A 9,819-nucleotide genomic window follows, 5' to 3' on the forward strand; every position below is an offset into this window, starting at 1 on the left:
TAAGATAACTAGACATTGATATTGATCTTTCATCAGGCTGTTATTGAATTAACATTTTTAATGTCCGGTTAGTCTGACAAATCTGTCACACTTTTTAAATTATGCCACAATGTACGCTAGGGTGCCACTCAAATATTTTTTTCTATTTTTCATCCTCTCGCCCCCCAAATACAGTGAGGAAAATAAGTATTTGAACACCCTGCTATTTTGCAAGTTCTCCCACTTGGAAATCATGGAGGGGTCTGAAATTGTCATCGTAGGTGCATGTCCACTGTGAGAGACATAATCTAAAAAAAAAAAAAATCCTGAAATCACAATATATGATTTTTTAACTATTTATTTGTATGATACAGCTGCAAATAAGTATTTCAACACCTGTCTATCAGCTAGAATTCTGACCCTCAAAGACCTGTTAGTCTGCCTTTAAAATGTCCACCTCCACTCCATTTATTATCCTAAATTAGATGCACCTGTTTGAGGTCGTTAGCTGCATAAAGACACCTGTCCACCCCATACAATCAGTAAGAATCCAACTACTAACATGGCCAAGACCAAAGAGCTGTCCAAAGACACTAGAGACAAAATTGTACACCTCCACAAGGCTGGAAAGGGCTACGGGGAAATTGCCAAGCAGCTTGGTGAAAAAAGGTCCACTGTTGGAGCAATCATTAGAAAATGGAAGAAGCTAAACATGACTGTCAATCTCCCTCGGACTGGGGCTCCATGCAAGATCTCACCTCGTGGGGTCTCAATGATCCTAAGAAAGGTGAGAAATCAGCCCAGAACTACACGGGAGGAGCTGGTCAATGACCTGAAAAGAGCTGGGATCACCGTTTCCAAGGTTACTGTTGGTAATACACTAAGACGTCATGGTTTGAAATTATGCATGGCACGGAAGGTTCCCCTGCTTAAACTAGCACATGTCAAGGCCCGTCTTAAATTTGCCAGTGACCATTTGGATGATCCAGAGGAGTCATGGGAGAAAGTCATGTGGTCAGATGAGACCAAAATAGAACTTTTTGGTCATAATTCCACTAAACGTGTTTGGAGGAAGAAGAATGATGAGTACCATCCCATGAACACTATCCCTACTGTGAAGCATGGGGGTGGTAGCATCATGCTTTGGGGGTGTTTTTCTGCACATGGGACAGGGCGACTGCACTGTATTAAGGAGAGGATGACCGGGGCCATGTATTGCGAGATTTTGGGGAACAACCTCCTTCCCTCAGTTAAAGCATTGAAGATGGGTCGAGGCTGGGTCTTCCAACATGACAATGACCCGAAGCACATAGCCAGGATAACCAAGGAGTGGCTCTGTAAGAAGCACATCAAGGTTCTGGTGTGGCCTAGCCAGTCTCCAGACCTAAACCCAATAGAGAATCTTTGGAGGGAGCTCAAACTCCGTGTTTCTCAGCGACAGCCCAGAAACCTGACTGATCTAGAGAAGATCTGTGTGGAGGAGTGGGCCAAAATCCCTCCTGCAGTGTGTGCAAACCTGGTGAAAAACTACAGGAAACGTTTGACCTCTGTAATTGCAAACAAAGGCTACTGTACCAAATATTAAAATTGATTTTCTCAGGTGTTCAAATTCTTATTTGCAGCTGTATCATACAAATAAATAGTTAAAAATCATACATTGTGATTTCTGGATTTTTTTTTTGCTTATGTCTCTCACAGTGGACATGCTCCTACGATGACAATTTCAGACCCCTCCATGATTTCTAAGTGGGAGAACTTGCAAAATAGCAGGGTGTTCAATTACTTATTTTCCTCATTGTATGTTAGTAATGTGAAAAGAAAAAAGTTTTGAAAATTTGAATGTATTAACTTTCACAAATCACAATATTGCAAAAATCCTCATAAAGTAGACTATACAGTTACTTCAGCAGTTAATAATCAACAGTTCAGTACAATCAGTTTAACACAAATTATGTCAAATATCAAAATGTCAGCAATTAATGTCTGCAGATGTGGATGTTGTGGCAGCAACTGCTTTCCTAACCGCTGTAAAGGTGGACTTGTTGTTAGAATTTGCAAAGCAAATCCTTGCTCGGCTTCATCATTGACAACTTTCAAGTTTCTCACTTTCCGTTGGCCATCAATGTAGTCGTTGTCACTGTCCCATGTATCTGGACTGTTGGTAAAGAAATGTTGTGGGATATTCAATGCTGTGAAAAGCTGCCTGGTGTGTTGCGAAGTCAGACAACTGCTTCTGAGGTAGTGTGCTGTTGAACGCAATATGTCGAGGATTATCTGTTGTCTTGTTGTCGAGCGCTGTAACCATGGCTGACTTCAGCTCAGCTGATACCAACCAGGATTTCACATAAGTACCATAGATGTCCAGAGAATTACTTGATTGAAGCTTTAGCAACAGCTTTGTGAGTTTCCTTGTAGCTCTCCAACTCACGGAGAAGCTGCAGATCATTTTGTGGAGCAGACAAAACACATGCACATGTAAACCAGGCCTTCAAATAGACCTTCAGTACGAAAGTGTTGAAGAGGCCAAGAGATGACAGTTTGTGTGCAGTCAATCTGAATTGGGAGCGAAACAGGAAAATATTTAGACTGTATCAGCTTTGCCATCCACCGAGCTGAATGAAAAGCTCCAGGTGCCTGAATGTGTACGTTCGCACTGCACTCTGCTCCGAGATATAGAAGCGATAACTGCAGAAGCTCACGATAATCATCTCTGGGCTGAAACCCTGTTAGTTGCTCCCAGGGCGGATCTGTGCAAAAGGCCACTTATGATAATGTCAGAGCACTATTGCGCTACTCTAGTGAGACTCTTATTATGAAAGTCTGTGGCGCGAGCAACCGGAAGAGACACTGTTCATTCAGTACGGCGCGAACAGCAGATTACCTCAGCAGCTGTCCGAAATCAGTATGGCGCATTCAGGAACGGCTGAAGACGTGCGTCGCTCTGATTAGATGTTTCTTGTGTTTGTGTGCGTCCTATAACGAGTGAGTACTTTACTCCTTCAATGTTGATTGATGCTCGTTATCTGTAATGAGGCAGTGATCGGCTGTATAATGTTACATGGCAATGTTAACTAATCCGTGCCAGCTATTATAACTTAAGTGTGGATCTTCAAAGTTCAGAATTATAATGTTAATAATGTTTTAGTAAATAATGTAGATAAATAGTGAAAGTAAATGTGATGGAAATGTTATATCAGGTGTTTATGGATCATTGTCATTGTCTGAAGGGAGCAGCCTATAGTCAGTATGTGAATGATGATTATTTGTACTGATGTTGCTGTTATTTGAGTATTGCTCTTTGTGTGTTGCAGAGAAACCACACACTCATAATACTGTACATCTACATCTCAACTACGAGCATGCCAAACACGTCTACGTCTGTTAATGAGTATTCAGCCCGCTTATGAGCCAGTTCTACGTCAATTAAAGCAGGACTCACTGACTGTGCACCTACTAAATCTAAGTCTCCACTAAATGTGCTCAACCTGCTCACGCATTGGGTCATTGTCCCTTTCAATCCTTACATGTTATCGGCCATCATCTTCAGGGTCAAGCAAAGCTAGGATCCATTCTCTCTGCAGGCTGTCAAGGAAGCCCTCCATAGTCCACTGCACTGTTTAGCTCAAACTCCTTCTTGTTAATGCTCATGTAAAGGCTGACTCCCTCTCCTGTTAATATTTCATACCAGTGAAAATAAAATCAGTTCAAAGTGATGCTTCTCTCTGAGGTGTTCTGATCGACACACCTAGTTCACTGCTAAACACACCTGAAACCAGCCCTTATCATCTATAGTAGCCTTCGCTACAGGATCAGATGGTCCATCGGGCAGTCATGGCGGATCAGACAATCCATCGGGAGGCCACGGCGGATCAGACAATCCATTGGGCGGCCACGGCGGAGACGATCCCTCGGGTGGCCACGGCGGAGACGACTCCTTGGGTGGCCATGGCACAGGAACTGACACCGGCTCAGGAACAGGAACTGACACCGGCTCAGGAACAGGAACAGACACCAGCTCAGGAACAGAAACAGACCCCGGCTCAGGAACAGAAACAGACCCCGGCTCAGGAACAGAAACAGACCCCGGCTCAGGAACAGGAACAGACCCCAGTTCAGGAACAGGAACAAATCGCGGCTCAGGAACAGGAACAGACCCCGGCTCAGGAACAGGAACACACCCCGGAAAAGGAACAGGCACCGGCTCAGGTACAGACACCGTCTCAGGAACAGACACAGGCTCGGCGGTGGCCATCTTGTCCGGAGACACTGGCTCGTCGGCGGCCATCTTGTCCGGAGACACTGGCTCGGCGGCGGCCATCTTTTCCAGAGACTCTGGCTCGGCAGACGTGACGTGAACAGACTCTGGCTCGGCAGACGTGACATGAACACTCTCTGGATCGGCAAACGTGACGTCAACCCTCTCTGGATTGGCAGACGTGACATGAACACTCTCTGGATCGGCAGACGTGACGTGAACACTGGATCAGCAGTCTCAGCCGAGCGAGATTCTGGCCTGGCGGTCTGGGAAATAGATGGCGCTGAGACTCGTGAAAATCTCAGGCTATTGGATGCTCAGACAGATCTCAGTGGCAGATAGGCTAGCTTGGACACTAGTCCACTCCACACTCGGATGGTTCCAATGGAAGTTCTGTCAGGTCCATTAAGTCAAGAACACACAGACAATAAAAATAAAGAATTTTCATTGAATAGATTGCAAACAAGTTGATGTTCCTGAATTGAAATTTGGCGGTATGGCTCTGTTCAGGGAGTCCTCTGACCTTTCATGAGCACCATGAAATAGCAGAGAGTCAGAGGACAGCACCAGCAGCATAAGGGAACGCTCACACAGTTTAGGACTGTGAGAGCTAAAATATCCCCCCTGTGAACAGAGCAAGCAACATGACATAAAGCAATGCCACGTTATGCATAAGGAGGAGCTGGGGAGGTGGCGGGCAGCAAAAGCGATCAGCAAGCATGTATGAGCAAACTGAATGTGCTTTAAATAGGGCGCCTTGTTTGAGCTTTGGCCATTGAGCAGCGAGGGGAGTTAACGAGCTAATGCAGCTCAGCTGGAGTAGATCAGCTGATGGGACAGTGTTGTTAGCAAACAGCATTAGCAGCGTCTTGACTACCTGGCCTGCCAGAACTGACGCTGACGCTCAATTTCTGTCAGGTCCATTAAGTCAAGAACACACAGACAATAAAAATAAAGAATTTTCATTGAATAGATTGCAAACAAGTTGATGTTCCTGAATTGAAATTTGGCGGTATGGCTCTGTTCAGGGAGTCCTCTGACCTTTCATGAGCACCATGAAATAGCAGAGAGTCAGAGGACAGCACCAGCAGCATAAGGGAATGCTCACACAGTTTAGGACTGTGAGAGCTAAAATATCCCCCCAAACAAAACCACACCTGGCAATCCTCTGAGATACAGAGGATGATTTTATTTTAACAATTATATGCTTAGTAATCTACAAATATACGGATAATTTGCAATATGTTATAATCAGATGAGTCCTGGCCACCCATGAGTTAGCAGAATCAGGGGACAGCAGCAGCAGTATGTTCTGATCAGATGAGTCCCCTGACCATTCATGAATTAGCAGAAGTCAGGGGACAGCAGCAGTATGAGGAGATAGCAGCAGCATATAGAGACAGCATAATCAGCATGAGGGGATGCAGCAACAGCATAAGGGCTCTCACATTATTTTGACTAGATGAGCTATTCCCCCCAAAACAGAAATTGAGTGTCTCGAACGGTGTCGTCTGAGCCACCCTAATTTAGCAATTTATATTATGGTAAAAATTAATTACTGAAATGACTATTCAAGACTGCAATAGCTAAAACATGCTGTTACCTAGAATTATCTGACTTTGAACTGTTTTGACAGTCTACAGAGTAAGCGCTATGAAGAGATGACTAAGCCATCTTCTGAGAAACAAGCTAGATGAAGGAATTAAACAACTTTTTACCAGCGTACAGATCAGCAGAAGCGAGCAGCAAGCATGTATGAGCAAACTGAATGTGCTTTAAATAGGGTGCCTTGTTTGAGCTTTGGCCATTGAGCAGCGAGGGGAGTTAACGAGCTAATGCAGCTCAGCTGGAGCAGATCAGCTGACGGGACAGTGTTGTTAGCAAACAGCATTAGCAGCGTCTTGACTACCTGGCCTGCCAGAACTGACGCTGACGCTCAATTGATTGTGCTGGCTGATGGTGCGATCTGCGGTTGGCCACGCTACACGGCCGACGGAGACACTGGCTCGGCGGTGGCCATCTTTTTTTTCCGGGGACAAAGGCGCAGGGTCCATCCTCCCGTCAAGAGACGCCGATGTGGACTCAGCCTTCCTGTTAGAAGAAACCAATGGGTCTGACGTAATCCACTGGCTACGCTTCTGCAAGTAATTTGTGCACCCCAAAAGTCCAAAGTCTCCAGCCCCATCATCTCACATCGAGATAAAGGGTTATCAAGGAAGTTGTTAAAAAGGTCTTTTAGTGCCGCAAGATTGTACCCCAAACCAAAAAATGTAGATAGTCCACCCACCGACTGGCCCTGCTGGCGTAAAGCCATTACATTACTAAATCGTCCCCTCCTCTCCTTCTCAGTGGTTAGGGGACGGATACGAAAAACTGTACTGCTGGATCTATACATTGTGCTGGTATCCTTCTGTCACGACATGCACACGAAACAGTAATAGTCCAAGTGCAGTTTTATTTAGGGTAATCCGTATCATAATCCAGTAACAAGCAAAGGTCGAAATCCATATAGCAGTCCAAAACACAGAAAATAAACAGGCATGAAACACAGAGAAGCGGGTGACACAATACAAGGATACAAGAACGAATGATACAACAGGTAGGGTGTAAATCGTCTCAGGTTACGTATGTAACCCTGGTTCCCTGAGAGGGAACGAGACGCTGCGTCGAGACGCGGTGGGAACGCCCTGCGTGATTGCGTCGTGAAGCACGTGTATAATCAGTCCAATGGAAAGACGAGACGTCATAGGCGGGTGACGTCATCGACCAGGAAACTATAAATCACCCTTGAGATCAGACCGCGCTAGCTTCTGATAAGCCTGAAGCAAGTCGATCAGGGCATGCAGGAAGTATGGCAGAGTAACGCAGCGTCTCGTTCCCTCTCAGGGAACCAGGGTTACATACGTAACCTGAGACGTTCCCTTTCAAGGGGACTCGAGCTGCGTCGAGACGCGGTGGGAACCCCATACCCACTACGCCATAATGACAAATGCCTATTCTGTATGAAGTCCATGCGCACACTAAGAAGCAAGCAACCTAGCCCCAAGAGTGGAGCCTCGGTCCAAGTCATACCTTAGAGGCATTATTTGCCATACTCCTCGTAGAATGGGCCCGGACAGCCAAAAGTAAAGGCTGCCCAGCCGCTTCATAAACAAGTGAGATAGCCTCGACTACCCAGTTGTCATTTTTCCTGATCTGGGGTATTAAAAGACAGAAGGCCTGCAGCAGCATATGACCTGCAAATTTAGTAGGGACCTTAGGAATACAACCCGGCCTAGGGTGAAGAAAGGCTATCACCAAGATGGTTTCAGTTTTACTAAAAGTGGTAACAAATTAAACAAATTTAAAAGCTGAAATAGTATATTAAAAATATACTTTAGTTCATCTTCAGTGTGTCTCAAAATAGCACAGTTGAGTACACTAAGATGATCTTAAGTTTATCTTAAGAAGTACTAAAGATAAGCTTTTAGTATATTAAGTACAAAATAAGTGCGCGAAAATAGAGCACTTTAAGAGCGCTTTATACGTGCAAGGTTACGAACGCTCGCAGCAATTCCACAAGTGTTTCCCAAAAATGCACTTAACATGAACGCGCGAGAACGCTGTCCATTCGCGAAGTGCTGAAATATAACCTTATATGGAATCGTATTCTGAACGTTTAACCTTTTAATTGTCATCTGTTGTGGATTAGCAATCAAGACAAGTCTATATAAAACACCTACAGGCAAAATATATTATTTATATTATGCTTTATATTATGAATTTTGTACTGAGGAAAAAAATAACTGCATCTGACAACATTTTAATAAGTGCTTCATTTCATTTTTAATGGTTTTATTTTAACATTTTTCATTTAAATGTACATTTTAAATACTAAAATTATTTGATTAATAAAGTCAAATGCTTTGGGAAACCAGTGAACAGTGAAACTTCAAAGGTGTGGAAATGTTGAAAAATAATGAAATCCAAATGGTCAGAAACTTTTTAATACAAAGTCAATGAAAAATCTAAATTTCCAATTTGATTGTCCTGCTGCTCTTCATCATCATCATCATCATCATTGCTCACACACACTCTTCCTCGTGTGTGAATGAACATGGCCGCACTGAACTCTGGGCCGGTTCTGCTCGGATCTCCTCTACAGAGAGAGGAACATCCAGAGACTGATCCATTTCTACAAAAGATGAACATCAACTTAAACACACTCTATTATTTCAGTGCAGATCTTCATTCAGAAACAAATGACACTAAACTCATGTTTTGACCGCGAGTGTGTTAATAAATGAATAATATGTTGTTTAAAGAATAATCATACCCTCAGAGGAACAAACAGAAGTCCTCATCATCTTCCAGAGAGCAGACAGACAGCAGGACACTGATGGACAAACACTCGACACTGAAGAGCCAGAGAGGAACAGATACAGTAACATTTACATTAACAGATACACAGGGACAGTCTCGCGTCAGTCTAACGGCTGCACAATGATTCACAAGCTGTAAATGTTGGCACAATGTTGTCACGTTTAACGGGGGCTTTTCATGGGAATGGTTGAAAAGCAACTATTTTCTTGAGACTAGACTTGAGTATTAGATCACATTTACTAAGAATGACTAATATTATTTACAGCTTTTATTAATCCTTGTTACTAAAATACAATTTCCGAACTAGGCTAGGCTATTAGTCCAGGCAAGTAACTCATTTTGGAGCCAAAAATAGAACTAATTGTAACAGAATTTTTTTCAGCATAGATCATTTCTATGAGGTGTCCAGAACAACATACTAAAAGTCCTAAGAAATCCTAGTTTAGGAAATATGTTAAATTCTCATCAATCTGAGATGTGTGCCAATAAGGCCAGACAACAATACACCCCAATGGGGCTATTTTTTTCCTTTACTCCTATCAAAATAAAACTTTATACAATGAAGTATCCTTGAAAAGTAAAAAAAAAAATATGTATTACAATATTGCTCATTTGCATATTCAAAATAATTTGAATAATTAAGATAAAAATAAGGCCATAGGGTGTATTTTGGGCATATTCGATTGGTATACTAATCGCTTGGTAAAGTATACTAATTAGTAGTATACGATTAGTATACTAATCGCTTGGATTAGTATACTAATGGGCTTTAAATAATATGCCCAAAATATCCCATAATGGGCTTATTTTTTCCTTTACTCTAATCACAATCAAACCTCACACAGTGAAATTATACATGAAAAGTAACATTTTTGTTTTACAAGTTTCTATGAAAAATCAATTTTAAGTATGCATATGAGCTCAACACTAGGCCTAATTGACTTATGGCCAAGAAGCCAAAAACAGGGGCCAAATAACTAACACATTCATGTCCATTCAGTAAGTTAACCTATGCATAAACACGATAAAATTTGAAGTCACTTGCTACACTTACCTGGGTCACTTGCCACAAAAAGACTTATATTGACCTTAATGGGGTCATATAATGGTACATGCACTTTTACAAGTTGATTGTACTGAAATGTGTGTTGGCAGTGCCTGTACACAACCATCATTTAATGATAAAAATCCATCCAGTGTTTTTTTTAAATCTTCTTATATGT

Source organism: Rutilus rutilus (genome assembly GCF_951802725.1).
Source record: "Rutilus rutilus genome assembly, chromosome: 13".
NCBI lineage: Eukaryota > Metazoa > Chordata > Actinopteri > Cypriniformes > Leuciscidae > Rutilus > Rutilus rutilus.